The following is a 23450-nucleotide window of genomic DNA, read 5'->3' as shown; positions in this document are numbered from 1 at the left end:
TCGACATCAGCCTGCAAGGGTCTTTAGGGCCTCGTGTGGGAAAATCCACGTGGCGTGACCCCACTACCTGAGAAAGCAAAAACTGTCGTGTCCTTCTATAGTGGCAAAGTTGTCGTGTTGGGGGCTACGACATAGAGGAGGAGCCGGAACGAGACGATCGCTCCGGCGAGACGCAAGGTGTGTCATACAGCGGTCTAAGGGAAATTTCCCGGACGACGGCAGTGTCTGGTCCCCCACCACCGACGAGGACGACGAGTGAGAGTGTTGCTCGCGGCCACCGGACGGACGCGGAAATATCCGCGAACGGACGGCGCCGCACCCGCACACTCTCAGTGCCGAGGCAACGCATCGAGCCGCCGATCCCCCTCACAAAGGAGGAATTTGCCGCCGCCATCGCCATGCTGACTCCCGAGGAGAGTTGCTTCTGCATGCAACGCTTGACCATGGGCACCGATGCGGCCAGGTTGGAGGTACTGACGAGACTCCAGTCCCTGGTACCTGTGGGTCGTGACAAGCAATTACCTGTCGCAGTTGCCACGACAGCTGCCGCGCCAGCAGTCGCACCAGCCGTGGTGGCTACAGAAGCCGCCACGTCCTCACCAATGTCCAGGCTGGCAACACCCGACGAGCCTGCTGAGGTAGAGCTAACCTCACGGTAGCGCCCAGCCGCGGCAGTAGAGGACACTGCGTCCCCCGAGGCAAGTTCCGGTAGAAGAAGGCGGAAGAAGAGGAGAGCACGTCCCAAGACGACGACCGCATCGTCGAGGAAGCCTGACGCAGAAGGCTTCATCGCGCCCTGCCGGCGCCACACAGCGAGAGCCAGGTCGTTCGGACCGGTGACGCCGGAACGGGTCAAGGCTGCAAACCGGTTTGCAGAGCTGCCGGATGTAGCCGAGACCGACGGGGACGGGACCACGCCTACTACGGCGACGAAACCACCCCGTTGCCGCCACTGGGTAACATCCAGTGGAGCGACGGCTATAGAGAGCTCAGAGAGAAGCTCTACTCCGTCCCAAAACCGCGGAAAATGATCGCGGAGACCGACACTTACAAGGTCAGAGCAGAGTGCATAGAGGGCCACGCGAAACTCATGCAGCTCTGTGAGACGAAAAGTGGAACTGCTTCACGCAGAGCACGGAGCAGCTGAAGCAGCTGAAGGTCGTTTTTCGTCACCTGCCGCTGAAGATGGAACCGGCGTTCCTACAGAGGCAGCTGGGGGAACTCGGCTTCCAGACCCGCCACGTCGGCCCGATGAGGTCGCCCAGGACCCACAGGGACATGCCATTGTTCTGTGTGGTTTTAGTCGACAGTATTGACAACCGGAAAATTTTTCAGGTTGAAAACGTTGCCGACTTCGACGTGGAAGTCGAACCACTCGGAGCGAAAGGCAGACGAGCCCAGTGCTTCAACTGCCAGCTCATGGACCACGTGGCAAAATTTTGCAGGATGACTGTGCGCTGCTGCAAGTGCGCCGAGGAGCACCCTCCGCAGGACTGCCCCAAGTAGAAGGAAGACCGACCGATGTGCTGCAACTGTATGGACCATGTCGCCTGTTACCGGGGATGCGACGCATTCAAGAGCGGGAAGCGCGCCAGGCGCGTAAACCCGAGCCGCAGCTTCGCGGACGTTGCTAATGGGAAATCGTCTGTCTCCCCGGAGAGGCCACGGCCAGTCGCAGGGGAGGCCGCAGCGGCACCGCAGTAGTCGCAGCTGCCTTCGCCCGCGGCGCCGCCTGCGGTTGGGGAGGCCGGCTTGCGGCTGCCGGGAGGGTTGCCGCCCGCGCAGGGCGTTCCCAGCACGCCGCTCCGCTGCCGACTACGGGAAATGTCGCGAAGGAGTCAAACCTTCCCGAGACGGCGAAGGAAGACACCACCGAGATGGCCGCGCTTCTGCGGTCGCTCAACCAGCTGATGACTCAGCTACCGGTGCTCGTGGGAGCAGTAAAGGTGGCCCTCCAGGCCACCGCGGGAGAAGCCAGCATAAAGTGGATAACAACCATATTTACGGGTTAACCATTTGCACGTTCAACGCTCGGGGTCTCCACCCCCAGCAGGTCGAGTTTCGCCAATTCCTACGGGACGAGGCGGTCGACATCTGCCTTGTGCAGGAGACCTTCGTCAAACCCAGGGTCGACGTGCGAGCAACAAATTTCTGCTGTCCACGGGTGCAGCACTGCTATCTACTTGAAGAAGTCACTGCGCCACCACCGGGTTCAACTGCCGGCGCTCAACGCGCTGGAAGCCACAGGAGTGGCCGTCAACACCACCGCCGGTAAGATTCTTTTCTGTCGGTGTATCGGCAGCCTAGCAGACCGCTAGACGAAGCCTCCTACGACGTCCTGCTGTCGCTGGACGGGCGAACTTTCATTGTCGGGGATTTCAATGCGAAACACACCGAATGGAACTCGCGAACAGTTAGCCGCAGCGGGCGCCGCCTCTCCCGCGTTGTTCACCGCAACGGCGCGATCACCGTGGGGCCGTTTGAGCCCACGATCTTCCCTGCACGGGGACAACCGGACGTGCTCGATATCGCTCTTCTGAAGGGCACTGGGCATTTCGCGACCACAGAGACGCGCAACGTCCTTTCTTCCGACCACGTACCGATCATTTTTGGCCTCGACGTGGTCGGAGCTTCTCTTCCAGAGAGTCGCCCGAGCTATCGCAGGCTCCACGCCGAGCGCTTTCAGACAAAAGCTCAAGGACGCGCCAAACCCCGCTGAGGTAGGGGCAGACGACGACCTAGCATTCTTCACCCGAAGAATACTCCTAGCAGCAGAGGAAGCCACGCGGAGACATCGCCAAGGACCACGAGACTTCTCGCGACAGCTGCCGCGCCCTATCCTGGACGCGATCACCGAGAAGAACCGACTGTTTTGTGAATGGCAGCTCACTCGCCAACCCTACACGAAGCGCCACTTAAACCGCATGAGACGGGAAATTAAGGCAGCAGTCGAGCAACACCGGAACCAGGAATGGGAAGACGTTGTGTCTACCCTCAATCCTGAGGATGGCAGTGCATGGAGGGTGGTAAAGTCCTTCCTACGCCGGCGACAGCGAATACCGCCTATACAGTTCAGGGACGACTTCGCCAGCGACCCCGACGCCTTTACAGCCAACTTCACACCGGTGGCCGACGTCATCGACGACGACCGCATACGGCGGGTCCACGAGCAACTACCAACATTCCGCGCCGCAAGGGAGGAAGGCGACGTTATCGAGCCGATAACGGAGGAGGAAGCTGCTGTGCAGCTTCGCTCGCTGAACCCCAAGAAGGCTGGAGGCAGCGATGGCATCACGAACCTCCTGCTGAAGAACCTTGTGCCGGAATTACACCGGAAACTTGCCGATGTTTTCAACGGGATTCTCCGATCAGGTGTCTCCCTCTGCGTGGAAACACGAGGAGGTCGTGGCCATTCCGAAATCCGGCAAGGACCCACGCCAGGCATCGAGCTACCGACCCATCAGCCTGTTCCCCTCCCTCTCGAAAGTTTTCGAGAGGCTGTACGCGAGAAGACTGATGCGACACGTCACCCAGGAGGGCATCGTCCCGGACGAGCAGTTCGGGTTTCGAGAAGAACATGCCACTTCCCACCAGCTCCTGCGGGTGGTAGAACCGGCGATGAGGGCACTGGAAACAAGGGAATACTTTGGGGCAGTGTTCCTCGACGTCTCCCGAGCGTTTGACTGGGTGTGACACGACGGTCTCGAGTTCTAACTTTTTGAACAAACGAACGAACGAACCTTCCACGTGAGGGCTGACAACGGTACGTCCACAGACCGGCAGATACGTGCAGGGGTGCCGCAGGGGTCGGTTCTAGGCCCCTCGCTGTACACCCTGTACACTGCCGTCGAGCCGAAAGTGGCAGGAGTCGAACTGGCGCTGTACGCTAATGATACAGCCCTGTTCACTCTCAGCATGAACGCCCAAGTGCTGAGAAACCGCCTCCAACGCGGGTGCGACGCCTTGGGCTCATGGGCAGCAAAGTGGCGGCTGAAATTCAACACCACAAAGAGCCAGGCAGTCGTCCTCATCCGAAGACTTCTGCCGCCAGGGCTTATGCAAGTCGAAATCCTGGGAGAACCTATCCCATAGAGCGGGACGGCGAAATACCTAGGGGTTACCCTTGACCGCAGGCTCACCTGAAAGTATCACATCCGTGATGTGGAAGGGAGAGCAATAGGACGCCTTCGCGCCCTGTATCCGCTGCTAAACCCGCAGTCGTCATTGCCACCGCAAGACGGCATTACGCTTTACCTAACATTGGTTCGCCCACTGTTAGAGTATGCGGCCGTGGTCTGGGGGAATGCCGGACTTTGTGACTCTACAGCTGATACAGAACCGCGCCCTCAAGACTGCCATGCATCCTCTGAGACGCTTCTCGACGCGCCACCTCCACGAGGACACCGGTATCCTGCCTCTCCGAGACAGGTTTCGCGCCGTCGCCAGGAAGTTCTACGAGAAGACGGGACGCTCCTGCAAACGGCTCATCCGTGGACTGGGCCAACAATCTAACCACAGGCCAACCATTCGTTGGTCTGACCTGCTGAGGGATTAAGGTTTACTAATCACTCACCAGAGTGTTGTTGTTGTTGTGGTCTTCAGTCCTGAGACTGGTTTGATGCAGCTCTCCATGCTACTCTATCCTGTTCAAGCTTCTTCATCTCCCACTACCTACTGCTACCTACATCCTTCTGAATCTGCTTAGTGTATTCATCTCTTGGTCTCCCTCTACGAATTTTACCCTCCACGCTGCCCTCCAATACTAAATTGGTGATCCCTTGATGCCTCAGAACATGTCCTACCAACCGATCCCTTCTTCTAGTCAAGTTGTGCCACAAACTTCTCTTCTCCCCAATCCTATTCTATACTTCCTCATTAGTTATGTGATCTACCCATCTAATCTTCAGCATTCTTCTGTAGCACCACATTTCAAAAGCTTCTATTCTCTTCTTGTCCAAACTATTTATCATCCATGTTTCACTTCCATAAATGGCTACACTCCATACAAATACTTTCAGAATGACTTCCTGACACTTGAATCAATACTCGATGTAAATAATTTTCTCTTCTTCAGAAACGCTTTCTTTGCCATTGCCAGTCTACATTTTATATCGTCTCTACTTCAACCATCATTAGTTATTTTGCTCCCCAAATAGCAAAATTCCTTTACTACTTTGTCTCACTTCCTAATCTAATTCCCTCAGCATCACCCGACTTAATTCGACTACATTCCATTATCCTCGTTTTGCTTTTGTTGATGTTCATCTTATACCCACCTTTCAAGACACTATCTATTCCATTCAACTGCTCTTCCAAGTCCTTTGCTGTCTCTGACAGAATTACAATGTCACCGGCGAACCACAAAGTTCTTATATCTTCTCCATGGATTTTAATACCTACTCCGAATATTTATTTTGTTTCCTTCACTGCTTGCTCAATATACAGATTGAATAGCATCGGGGAGAGGCTACAACCCTATCTCACTCCCTTCCCAACCACTGCTTCCCTTTCATGTCCCTCGACTCTTATGACTGCCATCCGGTTTCTGTACAAATTGTAAATCGCCTTTCGCTCCCTGTATTTTACCCCTGCCACCATCAGAATTTGAAAGAGCGTATTCCAGTCAACATTGTCAAAAGCTTTCTCTAGGTCTACAAATGCTAGAAACATAGGTTTGCCTTTCCTTAATCTAGCTTCTTAGATAAGTCGTAGGGTCAGTATTGCCTCATGTGTTCCAACAATTCTACGGAATCCAAACTGATCTTCCCCGAGGTCGGCTTCTACTAGTTTTTCCATTCTTCTGTAATGAATCCGCGTTAGTATTTTGCAGCCGTGACTTATTAAACTGATAGTTCGGTAATTTTCTCATTTTTCAATACCTGCTTTCTTTGGGACACACGAGAGTGTGTCTTTCTCTTTTTCAGGTCACACCAGCCAGGACCAATCTACAATTGTGGCAATATATATATATATCTCTTACAGGAACCGCAGGAATGACAAATTTTGTCTAAACTGCACCACCTCGAGCCAAGGGTAGGCTCGTCTTTTCAGCGTCAGCGTCATATCCCGACACTTCACCTGAAGATGATGGCGACGCATCCCATCGAAACGTTGCTACGAGACGACGATGTTACTCGGCTGACAACCCGTGAAGTCTTCATATATGAAATTCGCCGAGAAAGCCTGCACTCGCATATGATTCTACATTGCTATGCAAGAGCCCCTGACCTAATGCTGTTAGACTTCTTTCTCTGGGGCGACAGGGAAACTGAAGTGTATTCTACCCCTGAGGACTCAGAGGACGAATTACACTGGTGTCCAATATTAAAGCAATGATCCACTATTTCGCCGTCCTGTGTCTAATTCAAGATATAATCATACAAACTGTCAACCTCGACAGTGACGTCAGGGCACCTATGACATGAAGTAGCGTGTGCTAGGTAGTCCCATATCCACAATCGCTGTCTACACAGTCACAGGCAGTGCAGTATGGGACGGATAAGATGACTACCAGACTCTCTGCGGTGGGGGGCCAGAGTTAGAAAGTAAGCAGGACAGTCACAAGCTGATGTTGACCGATGGCTTAATGTGAATCGTTCTGCTGTTTTGCGGATGTAGGGACAGTGTATAGAGACCAAACCTGTATCCCGAAGACGAGGGCAGGGCCGACCACGTGTGACTTCAGAAGAGAGCACCGTTATTTGGCTGTTAGGGCACCACTGTACCGCCTTAGTACTGCATGGCAATTGGCATGTCAACTCGCAGCATCCACTGGACGTGTTGTATCGACGCAAACTGCGTTGCAGACTTCAGCAGAGTGGTCTTTATTCTCTGACGTGTCTTCAAATAAGTGTAAGTCTAAAGTGGAGTCTTGAGCATGCTACCTGGGTGGTCGAACAGTGGACCAGTGTTGTTTTCACAGGTAGTTCCTATTTAGTCTGGAGAGTGATTCTCGATGGATTCGCATCTAGATGGAACGCCGACCACGATTTTGGGACTCAAACATCGTGCAAAGAGATCGATACCAGGGGGGGATCCCTAATGGTGTATCGGGCGTGTGTTGTCCTTAGTGTAAGTTAGTTTAAGTTAGATTAAGTAGTGTGTAAGCTTGGTGACCGATGACCACAACAGTTTGGTCCCAAAAGATTTTACGACAAATTAAAAAGATATCCCTAATGATGTGGGGAGGGATTATGCTGAGCAATCGAAACACTCTTCATGAAATTTTTTGGATGAACTGGCTACGTTTAACTGCTATCAGGTATCATAACAAGATCTTGGAACCTCATTTGCTCCTTGCGAGGAGCTGTGAACGGAGACGTCGTACTGACAGACGATAATGCTCCACCTCACGGAGCACCAGTGATTGACGTTTTCTTAGAAACGATATATACTGCATGCACGGTGCGGCCTGCTCGTTCTCCCGATTTAATCTGATAGAGCAGGTCTGGGATGCACCAGGGAGATGGCTAGCATCACGTCAGCATCCACCAACTACTCTCAAGGACTGCGAGCAACACTGCAGGAGTCGGCCGTAGTGGACGAGCGGTTCTAGGGGCTACAGTCTGGAACCGCGCGACGGCTACGGTCGCAGGTTCGAATCCTGCCTCGGGCATAGATGTGTGTGATGTCCTTAGGTTAGTTAGGTTTAAGTAGTTCTAAGTTCTAAGGGACTGATGACCACAGCAGTTAAGTCCCATAGTGCACAGAGCGATTTTAAACACTGCTGGAAGAATGGGAGTTATCGCTTCAACTTTATTTGTCAGGCCTGTATTGCAGCCAGAGATAGTCACACCCCATACTGATCACATTAAGCAGTTGTGGGAATGTGCGTGCAAATCCTTTAAGTTGAAAAAAAAAATTACATTTTTGTCTACCGTTATGCATGTTGCAGCAGTTTACGTTCTGTATTCTTTTGATTGCTTCCTCTTTACTACCACCTGTATCTACTGTTTTGTGGCAAAGTAAAGGCAACCTTGGAAATATTTCAGCTTGTTGCTTTAATTCTGGATACCAGTGCAAGAATTTTCGCTGTGCCCACGCCCAATCTAAATAGGCATTACTTCCCGTCGCAAACAGGATTCTCTGTTACGTTGATAATGGCTCTCTGCTGCAGTTAATGTTACCCGTTTTGAACTCTTGTTGAAGAAAAATGAATCAGTGTAAGACATTCAACAGTGTATGGTTGTCAGTCACTTACACAGTGACCATCTGTATACTTATTTCTCACTCAGAATGTTATTCCAAATTATTTGCCGAATGTGTATTTCATTTCATCAGTTGCAGTAGGTTTAGATGTATCGCAGAATTGTGACATACGACAATTTATGCCAGACCAGGACTCGAATCCGGATTTTCCGCTTACAGTGAGCGGTCGCCTTAACCACTTTTCCGTTTTAAGTTGTTGAGATGTTGTACTATAAGAGTGTGATTTTTAGTCGCTCTGTACCTTATACCCGTGGTCTAGGGGCAGCCTTTTTGATTCATAATCAAAACGTCTTCGGTCCCGGGTTCGATCCCCGCCACTGCCTAAATTTTGATAAATAATCAGCATTGGCGGCCGAAGACTTCCGGCATAAGAAGTCAGCCTCATTCTGCCAACGGCCTTGTCAAAGAGAGCGGAGGAGCGGATAGAGGTTCAGGGCACTCTCTTGTCCTAGGGGTGGGAAATTGCCCCTAAAGGCGGAAGAATTAGCAATGATCAACGACATGAGGATGCAGAAGGCAATGGAAGCCACTGCATTAAAGACACGTAGCGTGTATCCACCGGACATGTGGCCTGTAATTGAAGAAGTGTCATGATGATCTCTCCATTGGCAAAAGATTCCGGAATAGTCCCTCATTCGGATCTCCGGGAGGGGACTGCCAAGGGGGAGGTTACCATGAGAAAAATATTGAATAATCAAAGAAAGGATAGCGTTCTACGAGTCGGGGCGTGGAATGTCAGAAGCTTGAACGTGGTTGGGAAACTAGAAAATCTGAAAAGGGAAATGCAAAGGCTCAATCTAGAAATAGTAGGGGTCAGTGAAGTGAAGTGGAAGGAAGACAAGGATTTCTGGTCAGATGAGTATCGGGTAATATCAACAGCAGCAGAAAATGGTATAACAGGTGTAGGATTCGTTATGAATAGGAAGATAGGGCAGAGGGTGTGTTACTGTGAACAGTTCAGTGACCGGGTTGTTCTAATCAGAATCGACAGCAGACCAACACCGACAACGACAGTTCAGGTATACATGCCGAAGTCGCAAGCTGAACATGAACAGATAGAGAAAGTGTATGAGGATATTGAATGGGTAATGCAGTATGTAAAGGGGGACGAAAATCTAATAGTCATGGGCGACTGGAATGCAGTTATAGGGGAAGGAGTAGAAGAAAAGGTTACAGGAGAATATGGGCTTGGGACAAGTAATGAAAGAGGAGAAAGATTAATTGAGTTCTGTAACAAGTTTCAACTAGTAATAACCAATACCCTGTTCAAGAATCACAAGAGGAAGAGGTATTCTTGGAAAAGGCCGGGAGACACGGGAAGATTTCAATTGGATTACATCATGGTCAAACAGAGATTCCGAAATTAGATACTGGATTGTAAGGCGTACCCAGAAGCAGATATAGACTCAGATCACAATATAGTAGTGATGAAGAGTAGGCTGAAGTTCAAGACATTAGTCAGGAAGAATCAATACGCAAGGAAGTGGGATACGGAAGTACTAAGGAATGACGAGATACGTTTGAAGTTCTCTAACGCTATAGATACAGCAATAAGGAATAGCGCAGTAGGCAGTACAGTTGAAGAGGAATGGACATCTCTAAAAAGAGCCATCACAGAAGTGGGAAGGAAAACATAGGTACAAAGAAGGTAGGGACGAAGAAACCTTGGGTAACAGAAGAAATACTTAAGTTGTTTGATGAAAGGAGGAAGTACAAACATGTTCCGGGACAATCAGGAATACAGAAATACAAGTCGCTGAGGAATGAAATAAATAGGAAGTGCAGGGAAGCTAAGACGAAATGGCTGCAGGAAAAATGTGAAGACATCGGAAAAGATATGATTGTCGGAAAGACAGACTCAGCATACAGGAAAGTCAAAACAACCTTTGGTGACATTAAAAACAACGGTGGTAACATTAAGAGTGCAACGGGAATTCCACTGGTAAATGCAGAGGAGAGAGCAGATAGGTGGAAAGAATACATTGAAAGCCTCTATGAGGGTGAAGATTTGTCTGATGTGATAGAAGAAGAAACAGGAGTCGATTTAGAAGAGAAAGGGATCCAGTATTAGAATCGGAATTTAAAAGACCTTTGGAGGACTTACGGTCAAATAAGGCAGAAGGGATAGATAATATTCCATCAGAATTTCTAAAATCATTGGGGGAAGTGGCAACAAAACGACTATTCACGTTGGTGTGTAGAATATATGAGTCTGACGATATACCATCTGACTTTCGAAAAAGCGTCATCCACACAATTCCGAAGAAGGCAAGAGTTGACAAGTGCGAGAATTATCGCACAATCAGCTTAACAGCTCATGCATCGAAGCTGCTTACAAGAATAATATACAGAAGAATGGAAAAGAAAATTGAGAATGCGCTAGGTAACGATCAGTTTGGCTTTAGGAAAAGTAAAGGGACGAGAGAGGCAATTCTGACGTTACGGCTAATAATGGAAGCAAGGCTAAAGAAAAATCAAGACACTTTCATAGGATTTGTCGACCTGGAAAAAGCGTTCGACAATATAAAATGGTGCAAGCTGTTGAAGATTCTGAAAAAAGTAGGGGTAAGCTATAGGGAGAGTCGGGTCATATACAATATGTACAACAACCAAGAGGGAATAATAAGAGTGGACGATCAAAAACAAAGTGCTCGTATTAAGAAGGGTGTAAGACAAGGCTTAGCCTTTCGCCCCTACTCTTCAATCTGTACATCGAGGAAGCAATGATGGAAAGGTTCAGGAGTGGAATGAAAATACAATGTGAAAGGATATCAATGATACGATTCGCTGATGACATTGCTATCCTGAGTGAAAGTGAAGAAGAATTAAATGATCTGCTGAACGAAACGAACAGTCTAATGAGTACACAGTATGGTTTGAGAGTAAATCGGAGAAAGACGAAGGTAATGAGAAGTAGTAGAAATGAGAACAGCGAGAAACTTAATATCAGGATTGATGGTCACGAAGCCAATTAAGTTAAGGAATTCTGCTTCCTAGGCAGTAAAATAACCAATGACGGACGGAGCAAGGAGGACATCAAAAGCAGACTCGCTATGGCAAAAAAGGCATTTCTGGCCAAGAGGAGTCTACTAATATCAAATACCGTCCTTAATTTGAGGAAGAAATTTCTGAGGATGTACGTCTGGAGTACAGCATTGTATGGTAGTGAAACATGGACTGTGGGAAAACCGGAACAGAAGAGAATCGAAGCATTTGAGATGTGGTGCTATAGACGAATGCTGAAAATTAGGTGAACTGATAAGGTAAGGAATGAGGAGGTTCTACGCAGAATCGGAGAGGAAAGGAATATGTGGAAAACACTGACAAGGAGAAGGGACAGGTTGATAGGATACCAGCTAAGACATGAGGGAATGACTTCCATGGTACTAGAGGGAGCTGTAGAAGGCAAAAACTGTAGAGGAAGACCGAGATTGGAATACGTCAAGCAAATAATTGAGGACGTAGGTTGCTAGTGCTACTCTGAGATGAAGAGGTTAGCACAGGAAAGGTATTTGTGGCAAGCATAAACAAAAGTAAGAGTCGCCCAGGAACCCACTTCAGCTATCCGTGCACGTGTCTGGGCTCGATCCAACCTCCATATGTCACTATTGACATCGTAGTGTTATGTACGTCTGCGGGTTGGGAAACATGCTTGGACAACAAAGGTCATTAAGATGACCGCTAGCTATAAGCAGGAAATCTCTGAGTCCTGGCCCATCACAAATTTTCCTATATCACAGTCGGGTAATACATCTGAGCCCATTGCCACTGATGTCATGAAATACACATTCAGCGAATAATTTCTAATAAGTAATTGTATGAGTAAGAAGTTTCCTAGGTGTCACTGTGCGTGACTGAGAATAAAACATTGTTATAACTGTTTTAGCACTTGTTGTGATTCACGTTGCTACAAATGTTTAAAATGTGCAGCTGAAATCATGAAACTCGGATTCTGCGAATAATTTCCAGTGATATTTCATACGGCTGCTGATCGTATAACGAAATGCAAGCACTAAGTATGTATTTCCGGCGAATACTTGTTTAACGAGTATTTTGCTATCTCTGTCATAGTACCTGTCAACTTGGGAACTGAAAATTTGATCCCACTTTTAAATGAAGATGTAGGAACGGTCGCAGACAGAAATCGACCAAATGCTGATGGTAGTTGCACTCTCTGACAGGAATGAGAAATCACACGGCTCAGTGCACAAACAAGTAATGCAGCCCAACCAGGAGACTGCTTCCGCGAACCGGAACGAGTGCGGCGATGCGCGCCGACACGCCACTTAGGTCGGGCAGCAGTGCGCAGGCGTGCCAGAGAGGGCCGGACACCGCCGTGGGCTCCTTCTGCCGCCGGACGGCAGGACAATGGCGTGTTTGCAGTAGCGAGTCATTTGCTAGTGCAATTCAATTAGCGATCCATATGGGGCGCGGCCGGCCCCAGGGGCGTCAGTCGCTTTGTGCCGCGGGCGTCACGCGCGCTCAGCGGCGCTGCATCGCTGTGTTCTCCACTGGCGAGGCACGCCGGCAATGACCATTCTCTTCACTGGCACTGTTGTATAGCGATAGAGGGACAGGTCAGAGATAGAGAAATAAAGAGAGAGAATGAGCCGGGGGGGGGGGGGGGGGGAGGTAAACGGAGGAAAGTGGTGTACACGTTCCGGGTTGTCACACGAATATCCAGATCATATGCAAATTACTCTCTACGCCATTCCTAAATATCAGTTGACTACAAATAAGACTTTTAGTCTATTTGGTGATTTTATTTGGTACTATTTATGTTTCTTAATGATTTTGTACTGAATATGGAATATTACTGTACATTAATGTAATATGCAAAATATTATATTGTTCACTGACCAAAGTATAGGTTAAATACATTTAATTGTAGTGTTAGGGTTGGAAAAGCTGCAAGAAAGTACCTCTTTGTTGTTGTTTGAAGTGCCTGAGCTAGCAGGACAGAGCGGATTAGGTTGTGGAAAGGGACCAAAATGAGTTCCTGTCAGTTGCACTCAACATACAAACTTTATTTATCAACAGACAATATTACAAAAAGGATGCAAAACACTCAAAACTTTAATCGACCTCCTTTGATTAACTTTATATCGGCTGAAGGCCACATTCAAAATCCTAGATACAAGGCTTAAGCAAAACCGAAATACAAGGTTCTTCTGGAGGTCTCACCCAAGAATATTTTCTAAATCTTAAATCTAGTCGGCTGAAGGCCTTAGCAATTTAATTTTAATGGAACTAGGCTGGAGGTCGCGTATTGAGCAATAAGAGGAGTTTCAATCAAAAGGCAGAAGGTATTATCTTAAATCATTTCATGCAAATTGGGCTGAAGTCCCCATTCAAAAACATCACAATCATATGCATTAAGGGCGAGACAGGAAGTTTAATTTAAGAGATATTAAAACTCGGCCGAAGGCCGCTCACTAACAAATAATTTAACGGCATCAGCCCTCGAAAGAAGACTTTCAATTTTAAAGAGCCGAAGGCCGTATCTTAAAACATTTCACATAAAATAAAGAATAACAATCTCATGCCTTAAGTGCACGACAATAACATTAATTTAAGAGATATTGATACTCGGCTGACAGCCACACATCAACGATATAACTAAAATACAAACAGGGAAATTATTACAGAACACAAAAGGAATGGCGCTCGGAAGTTCCCAAGGGTCAGCCTGGGATTGTAACACTAACGCCCGTTTAGGTGAGACAGGTAGCCTGTTTAAGACTTCTTAATCTGGAGGCAATCCAACAGACAGACATCCGACCGACAAATCAACCAATTCACGTCCACTCCACGCAACCAGCAAAACGAACACAAGATTTCAATACAAAGACGCACAGAATATTGGCGCCACAACGACCAACAACACCTCAGCTGTCGAACTGTCCGCCGCGCTGGACAGTAACAACATGACGAGGAAAATACATTGGCTAAAATTACGCCAAGGACCAGGGCAAGTAACCGGAACGTCAACGGCCACAAGGCAGGAGATACCGCTGGTGAACTTCAATAATAGGGAATAAATTAAGTTACATTTCACAGGAAGATGGCTGGAATCTTAGCCAACTTAAATACACACTCGTGGTTGCTAGCGAGAATGTCCCAAGGGCGACAACCAGGGTAAAACGAAGAAATGTAAGCAGTTGAGGCTCGATAGTAAGTTAACAGAGGACTCAACTTTCAAGTCCAACATCTGTGGGCGACGAACTTCGTAGCACTCGCAAGCAGCACCTCACACTCCCAACTTGCGTGCACTCCGCTCGACGAGGGCTTGCTTGCTGCTCCACGCTAACCCACTGACTGGACTGCTGTTCCGTCCGCGACTGCTGCTCCGTCGCGACTGCACTGCTGGTGCGTCCCCCCATGACTGCTCAACATACGACGACCCGGAAATACTATCGGTCGCTACAGAGATGGTACGAAAGTACGCTTGTCGATACCCGCTGCTGCTGTCACTCACCGGCAAGTAAGGCAAGAAGTTAGTCACGCCAGTAAATGGAGTAAGGAAACGAGGCGTCACTATCGGTCATAGAAGATGACAAACAATTAATGGGATTAACACGATCCGTGCACGGACCATTGTTGTTGTTTTTGTTCTTGTTGTTGCTGTAGTCTTTAGTCCAAAGACTACTCTCCATGCTACTCTATACTGGGCGAGTATCTTCCTCTCTGAATAGTTACTGCAGCCTACATACCTCTGAATCTGCTTACCGTGTTCATCTCTTGGTCTCCATCTATGATTATTACTCTCCAAACCTCCTCCAGTACTCCAGTAAATGGAGTAAGGAAACGAGGCGGCACTACTGTCATAGAAGATGACAAACAATTAATGGAATGAACACGGGATGCGCACGGCTCGTTGTTGTTGTTGTTGTTGCTGTAGTCTTTAGTCCGAAGACTGCTTTGATGCCACTCTCCATGCTACTCTATCCTGTGCGAGTATCTTCCTCTCTGAATAATTACTGCAGCATACATCCTTCTGAATCTGCTTACTGTGTTCATCTCTCAGTCTCCGTCTACGATTATTACGCTCCAAACCTCCTCCAGTATTAAAATGGTGATCCCTTGATTGCTCAGAATGTTCCTTATCAACCGATCCCTCCTTATAGTCAAGTTGTGTGCCAAATTTCTTGTCTCCGAATTCTGTGCAGTACTTCGTCACTAGTTACGTGATCTAGCGATCTGATGTTCTATTTTGTAGCACCACATTTTAAAAGTTTCTATTAAGTTCTTTATTAAACGGTGATCCGTGCTGTTTCTTGCTTGACAGCTTGTCTTTACGGAACTGTCGCCTCGTTTCTTATTTGATTTCCTGGCGTCACTAAGTTGCTGGTTTGCCGGCTCGTGAGTGTCAGCAGCAGCGCTTCTCGGTAAGAGCACTGTCGTATTACCTTTGAGGCGACTGCTAGTATTTCCCGCTCGTCGCGTGTCGGGAATTCAGTCGGGACGCAGCGCCAGTGAGGTCCGGACAGCCAGTACTCTCCGACCGCTGACGACACATATATAAAGTCCGATGGAAGGAGACTTGAGCAGGAATGACGGTTGGTTGGTCGTTCGGTCGGTCGTCTCATCGGGCGACGTGTATTTGATCTTCCGATCACTTCTTGACCCAAAAATGGTTCAAATGGCTCTGAGGTCATCAGTCCCCTTGAACTTAGAATTACTTAAACCTAACTAACATACGGACATCACACACAACCATGCACGAGGCAGGTTTCAAACCTGCCACCGTAGCGGTCGCGCGGTTCCAGACTGAGCTTCTGGACACCTTCAACTGATCATCTTGCGGGACCTTGGTCGTTTCCTTCCTTGTGCAGAGATGTCGGGTGGCCAATGGGCCGGTGTTCCTTCAGCATGGTTCGGTCTGAGCCAGTGTGCCCGGGTCGCCGTGTCTCCGAGTTCCGAACGGACATGGAGTTGAGTCGGGAAGGAGCTGCAGTGAGGTCCGGACAGCCATGACTCGCCCGACCGTTGCTGACACACATCACTTGAGTGGGGACGACCTTGGTTGGTCGTTCGGTCGGTCGACTCATAGGACGACGTATATTTGGTCGCCGACGGCTTCGGGTTCTCTATGTCTGTCGACTTGTCATTCGTCCTTATTGTTCCACAGTGATTGCTTTTACGATTGTTCGTGTTCTTGTGGAAGTGTTTCGTGAAACTGCGTCTAGCTTGTGTAATTTCGACTGAGCAGTTATGTTAATGCTGTCTCCGTACTGGAGTAGGCAGTCGATCGCTTCGGACAGAGCGGCGAGGAAGTCTCCGCGGCGGAGTCATTAGCGCAGTGTTCCGCAAAGTGTTTTTCCTCGGAATGTTGATGCTGTCCATACCGCGTATAGTTTCTACAGCCTTTGGTATTATTCATACTTCTGAATGGTTATTGTGCCTTCGCTATTTTTAGACGCCAATTTTGAAGACGTAGTGCTGCTGGTATCTTCGTCCGCAGCTGATATTTTCCGTTCTCGTGCCAATGGTCGTCGGAAGGGAATTGATTAGGTTGCTAGTCGGCCCTTCAGCCATCCTTGGGTGGGGTTGCCATCTGAGTACTTAATCTTATTCTTGCCTGCCTATCTCACCTAACTTTAAATGAGAGTTATCTTCTCAGGCTGAAACCTGGAACAGTTCTCAGCACCATTGTTCTGTTGTTTTTAGATTGTGATTTTTTTGTGAAGTACTGTGCGAGGCCTCCAGCAGCCTATTAATTTCGTTTGTTTTAATTTTAAAATAATCCTTTCTGCCGTCTTAGGTTAAAACTTTGAAGATGCTTGTTTGAACTAAATTTTTTTTAAGGAGAAAAAGGGGAGTTTTTCTCTACTGCAAATCCTGGTTATCCAGGCCTTAAAAGAAGGTTGTATACATGGAAGAAGCCTGGAGACACTGACAGGTTTCAGATAGATTATCTAATGGTAAGACAAAGATTTAGGAACCAGGTTTTAAATTGTAAGACATTTCCAGGGGCAGATGTGGACTCTGACCACAATCTATTGGTTATAACCTGTAGATTAAAACTGAAGAAACTGCAAAAAGGTGGGAATTTAAGGAGATGGGATCTGGATAAACTGAAAGAACCAGAGGTTGTACAGAGTTTTAGGGAGACCATAAGGGAACAATTGACAGGAATGGGGGAAAAAAATACAGTAGAAGAAGAATGGGTGGCTTTGAGGGATGAAGTAGTGAAGGCAGCAGAGGATCAAGTAGGTAAAAAGACGAGGGCTAGTAGAAATCCTTGGGTAACAGAAGATTTATTGAATTTAATTGATGAAAGGAGAAAATATAAAAATGCAGTAAATGAAGCAGGCAAAAAGGAATACAAACGCCTCAAAAATGAGAGTGACAGGAAGTGCAAAATGGCTAAGCAGGGATGGCTAGAGGACAAATGTAAGGATGTAGAGGCTTAACTCACTAGGGGTAAGATAGATACAGCCTACAGGAAAATTAAAGAGACCTTTGGAGATAAGAGAACCACTTGCATGAACATCAAGAGCTCAGATGGAAACCCAATTCTAAGCAAAGAAGGGAAAGCAGAAAGGTGGAAGGAGTATATAGAGGGTCTATACAGGGGCGATGTACTTGAGGACAATAGTATGGATATGGAAGAGGATGTAGATGAAGATGAAATGGGAGATACGATACTGCGTGAAGAGTTTGACAGAGCACTGAAAGACCTGAGTCGAAACAAGGCCCCCGAAGTAGACAACATTCTGTTGGAACTACTGACAGCCTTGGGAGAGCCAGTCCTGACAAAACTCTACCATCTGGTGAGCAAGATGTATGAAACAAGCGAAATACCCTCAGACGTCAAGAAGAATATAATAATTCCAATCCCAAAGAAAGCAGGTGTTGACAGATGTGAAAATTACCAAACTATTAGTTTAATAAGTCACAGCTGCAAAATACTAACGCGAATTCTTTACAGAAGAATGGAAAAACTAGTAGAAGCCGACCTCGGCGAAGATCAGTTTGGATTCCATAGAAATGTTGGAACACGTGAGGCAATACGGACCCTATGACTTATCTAAGAAGCTAGATTAAGGAAGGGCAAACCTACGTTTCTAGCATTTGTAGACTTAGAGAAAGCTTTTGACAATGTTGACTGGAATACACTCTTTCAAATTATGAAGGTGGTAGGGGTAAAATACAGGGAGCGAAAGGCTATTTATAATTTGTACAGAAACCAGATGCCAGTTATAAGAGCTGAGGGACATGAAAGGGAAGCAGTGGTTGGGAAGGGAGTGAGACAGGGCTGTAGCCTATCCCCGATGTTATTCAATCTGTATATTGAGCAAGCAGTGAAGAAAACAACAGAAATATTCGGAGTAGGTATTAAAATCCATGGAGAAGAAATAAAAACTTTGAGGTTCGCCGATGACACTGTAATTGTATCAGAGATAGCAAAGGACGTGGAAGAGCAGTTGAACGGAATGGATAGCGTCTTGTAAGGAGGATATAAGATGAACATAAACAAAAGCAAAACGAGGGTAATGGGATGTAGTCGAATTAAGTCGGGTGATGCTGAGGGAATTAGATTAGGAAATGAGAGACTTAAAGTAGTAAAGGAATTTTGCTATTTGAGGAGCAAAATAACTGATGATGGTCGAAGTAGAGAGGATATAAAACGTAGAATTGCCATGGCAAGGAAAGCATTTCTGAAGAAGAGAAATTTGTTATCATCGAGTATAGATTTAAGTGTCAGGAAGTCATTTCTGAAAGTATTTGTATGGAGTGTAGCCATGTATGGAAGTGAAACGTGGATGATAAATGGTTTGGACAAGAAGAGAATAGAAGCTTTTGAAATGTGGTGCTACAGAAGAATGCTGAAGATTAGATGGCTAGATCACATAACTAATGAGGAAGTATTGAATAGGATTGGGGAGAAGAGAAGTTTGTGGCACAACTTGACTAGAAGAAGGGATCGGTTGGTAGGACATGTGTTGAGGCATCAAGGGATCACCAATTTAGAATTGGAGGGCAGCGTGGAGGATAAAAATCGTAGAGGGTGACCAAGAGACGAATACACTAAGCAGATTCAGAAGGATGTAGGTTGTGGTAGGTACTGGGAGATGAAGAGGCTTGTACAGAATAGAGTAGCATGGAGAGCTGCATCAAACCAGTCTCAGGACTGAAGACCACAACAACAACAACAAGTCTTCAGATGCTCCATGTTCAGTATGTGGCCTTCAGCCGAGTTTTATGTCAAATATTTTTAAGATAAGGCCTTCAGCCATCTTAAATTAAAATTTGAAAATTCACCTGTTCAAATCCTTTTTTAAAGTTTTTTCCTCTGTTTGAAATTCTTGTTATCCAGGCCTTAAGCCTCACTTCTTCTGTGTCTAGTGTGTGGTCTTCAGCCGAGTACTTACGTAATTTGTTTTTAGTAAGACCTTCAGCCGCGTGTATTCCTCAAAGCAATTTTTAATGACTCTTGTTAGGGCTTTCAGCCGTATTGTACTTGAATCCATTTAAGGGTATTTGTGATTGTTTTTTGGAAAATAAAGTTTGTGTATTTTGTGCAACCAATAGTTACTGATCTTGGCCCCTTTTCACAACCACAACCTGATGCTCTCTGTCCTGCGAATTCAGATTTCAAACGGTTTACTGTCCAAGTTTCACTTCCGTGTGTGCCTACACTTCAGGCAACTAAAGTGTGACAATTATTGGACTATATGAAGAAAAATCTACGGCGTCTACACCCTTTATTCAACACGTGAACGTCACCACAGATATTCGGATTTAGGTTATGACATGTTCGATATGCCCGCCATCATTGGCGATAACGTGGCGCAGGCGATTAGCGAAGTTTTCCTTGAACCGCTGAAGTGTCGAAACATCGATGCCGTCGATGACATCCTGAATGGTTGTTTTCAACTCAGAAGTGCTTTTCGGGCTATTGCTGTACACCTGTACCATATCACCACAAAAATGAGTCGCTTGTTTTCAGATCCGGAGAATATGGCGGCCAACCGTGGCTCATGCCAGTGGCCTCTGACAACGAGTACCCGAGGGCTAGAATGCGGTCCCCAAAGCACTCCTCCATGACATCAAACACTGCCCTGCTCCGATGGGATCGAGTTCCGTCTTGCATGAAGCACATGTTGTAGAACTCTGGGTCACTTTGGATAATGGGGATGAAATCATCTTCCAAAACCTTCATGTACCATTCGGTATTCACATTGCCATCAAGGAACATCGCACCAATTATACCGTGACTGGACATTGGACCCCACAGTCAACCATTGATGGTGAAGAAACTTCTTGATCGCGAAGTACGCGTTATCAGTCACCCAAATGTGCCAGTTTTGCTTATTGACGAACCCATCCAAACGAATGTGGGTTTCGTCACTGAACGAAACACTATTCGCATCAAATTCCGGTTCGTCAATTCTGTGGACAAGTGTTGGCGAAACACAACCGCTGTTCCAAGGCTGATAGGTCTGAATTTTGTATGAGAAGAGATGCGGGTCTTAAACAACAATTTATGCCCATCTGTCGTGCAGCTCGTCTGATCGATTTTCTGGGGCTGGTTAGAAACAAAGCACGTGTCTTCTCGATGTTTCCAGGCATTTTCATCCTCTTCGGACGACCGACATTGCGAGCACTATCATCAAGAACACTACCCGTCCTCTCAAACTTCCGAATCAAATTCTTGGTTGTTAGCAATCTGTGACCGATTGTCTTCAGCTTTAACTTGGTCGAAAACTTACTCTGAGCCGCAGTTGTGGAGCTATATATCGCATAATAGGCCTTCACAACCGCTATATGCCCAGGCACGCTGTACTGTGACATTTTTAAGTGCAAATGACCGACAACAACAAGGCGCGTAGTGATGGGAAAACTAATTCCCATCATGCCCCGCGACAAACAGTGGAGTTTGAACGTCCTAACGTAAACCATTCGGAAGATACGACGCTTTTATTTCATATAATTCAATAATTGTACCCTGTACCTTCAGAAAAAACTTCCTAAGATTTACATCCATATTCGACGTTATCAAAACCATCTTCTTCAGAGATGCTTATCTTGCCATTGCCAGTCCACATTTCATATCCTGCCTACTTCGGCCTTCACCAGTTATTTAGCTGCCAAATAAGTGAAACATATCTAGTGCTTTTAGTGTCTGGTCCCCTAATCTAATACTTTCAGCAACATCTTTAATGAGACTACATTCCATTACCCTTGTTTCGCATTTGTTGATCTTCAGTCATTCGAGACCTTGTCCATTCCGTAAGATTGCTCTTCCAAGTTCTTTCCCGTTTCTAACTGAATTAGAATGTCAATGACAAAACTCAACTTTTATATTTCTTATCCCTGTAATTTAATTTCTACTTATAATTTTTCTTTACTTCCTTTACAACTTGATCAATGTACAGATCGAATAACGTCACTATCAAACATTGTCAATAGTTTTCTGTAACTCTACGGAAGTTATAAACGTAGGTTAGACTTTCTTTAACCTATCTTTTAAACTAAATAGTAGGGTCAGTATTGCCTTGTGTGTTCCTACAGTTTTCTCCTGGAGTCCAAACTGATCTTCTCAGGGGTCGGCTTCTGCCAGTTTTCTCATTCTTCTGTAAAGAATTCATATTACAAATTTGTTACAATGGCTTATTACACTTATAGTTCGGAAATATACATATCTGTCATCCTTCTTGAAGTGTGAGGATATTTCGTCTGCCTTATACATTTTGCACACCAGATGGTACTGTTTCATCATGGTTGGCTCTCCCAAGCCTGTCAGTACTTCCTCTTCTTCTCGCAATATCATATCTCCCACCTCATCTGAGTCCTTTTGCCTTTCTATAATATTGCCTTCAAGTTAATATCCCTTGTATAGACCCTCTACACAGGGTGGATCACCTAAAACTTTCACCGCAGATATTGTGGAATTGGAAAGTGCTATTTATGTGCGGTTTCCACAGGAGTTCGGTTTGTTAGCCAATAAACAGATTGTAATAATACTTAGAAAGTGTATCTTTTATGCAAACGTACACTTTTTAAATGGTACAATGACTCTTGATATTCACAGACTAAAAGTGGGGTTAGTCAGAAATTTAATGGTGATTGTTGCAGGATTCTAGTGCGAGTCGTTTATAAAATATCTTATTTTGAAATGTTCCCACACCGACATTTGTACAATACTCTGGTCTAGAACAACGCCACAGCATATATTAGTTATATGGGTTCTGACCAGTAACGAATAAATTGACCATTACAGTTTGTGTTCAAAGTGACAAACGGCAAAGGCAATACACGCTACTAGTCTGATACGGAATGACTGCTGCACACCTGCTTGCATTTCACCGGAGATGTCCGATAAGGCTACAGTAATACGGTTTTGCATATCATCGGGTGTAATATGAATCTCTCTTTAGACACCGTCTTTCAGCTTTCCCCAAGGAAAGCAGCCAAGGTCAAGGTACAGGTCCTCGATGCGCAATCTAAAGACTTGGAAAAAATTCAAGAAGACAAGCTGCAGTATTTCGTACACTATGGGTTGGACAGTCATCATGTTGGTGCCACAGGTTCCTCCTAATCTGCAGAGGATTGTGTTCTAGCATACGTGGAAGATGATGTGATAGGAGGTTGCGATACCTGTGAGCCTTCAGTGCTCCGTCTATGAAACGAGCGCACATGAGCTGATGGTTCATTGTCACACACCATACATTTACACTAGGTGGACGCTGACGTTCCACATGACGAAGCGCACGAGGATTGTCAGTAGACCAATAGTGTAAGTTGTGGTGGTTTTCCGACCACGACTACATATGATATATGATACATCAGGAGTATCCTATATTAATGCTCATGTACAGAAGTTAACGCAATTCAAGCAGTAGTTTCCATGTAGCTCTTGATGGATGGAGAAAGACGTGATGGCGATGAAAACTACGTCGATGAAGTTTCGTAGGACACTTTCCTGTCTCAGGCCCCATCCTCGCGTGATTGTGAGGGCGCTAACGTGCGGATCAGCTGCAGCAGCAACAAGAACCTTAATTCCCGCCACTCTTCTGTCGTCTCTTGTTTCCTTCTTGTGTCGTTGACTAGGTGCTGCGCTACCACTTTCACGCAACAGGTAGAACAGGCTGAGAAATGGTTGCTGAGATGGTTGACGTCTATTGTGATGTCCTGCTGCAGATATCCTACAAGAACTGCATTCATCCTACAATCGCCATACATCATGAGTAGATCGGCTTTTCTTTGCATTGGTAAATCCCATCGTCCACTCA

The sequence above is a fragment of the Schistocerca serialis genome, chromosome 7 (assembly GCF_023864345.2).
Source record: "Schistocerca serialis cubense isolate TAMUIC-IGC-003099 chromosome 7, iqSchSeri2.2, whole genome shotgun sequence".
Taxonomy (NCBI): domain Eukaryota; kingdom Metazoa; phylum Arthropoda; class Insecta; order Orthoptera; family Acrididae; genus Schistocerca; species Schistocerca serialis.
This window is presented reverse-complemented; position numbering follows the sequence as displayed.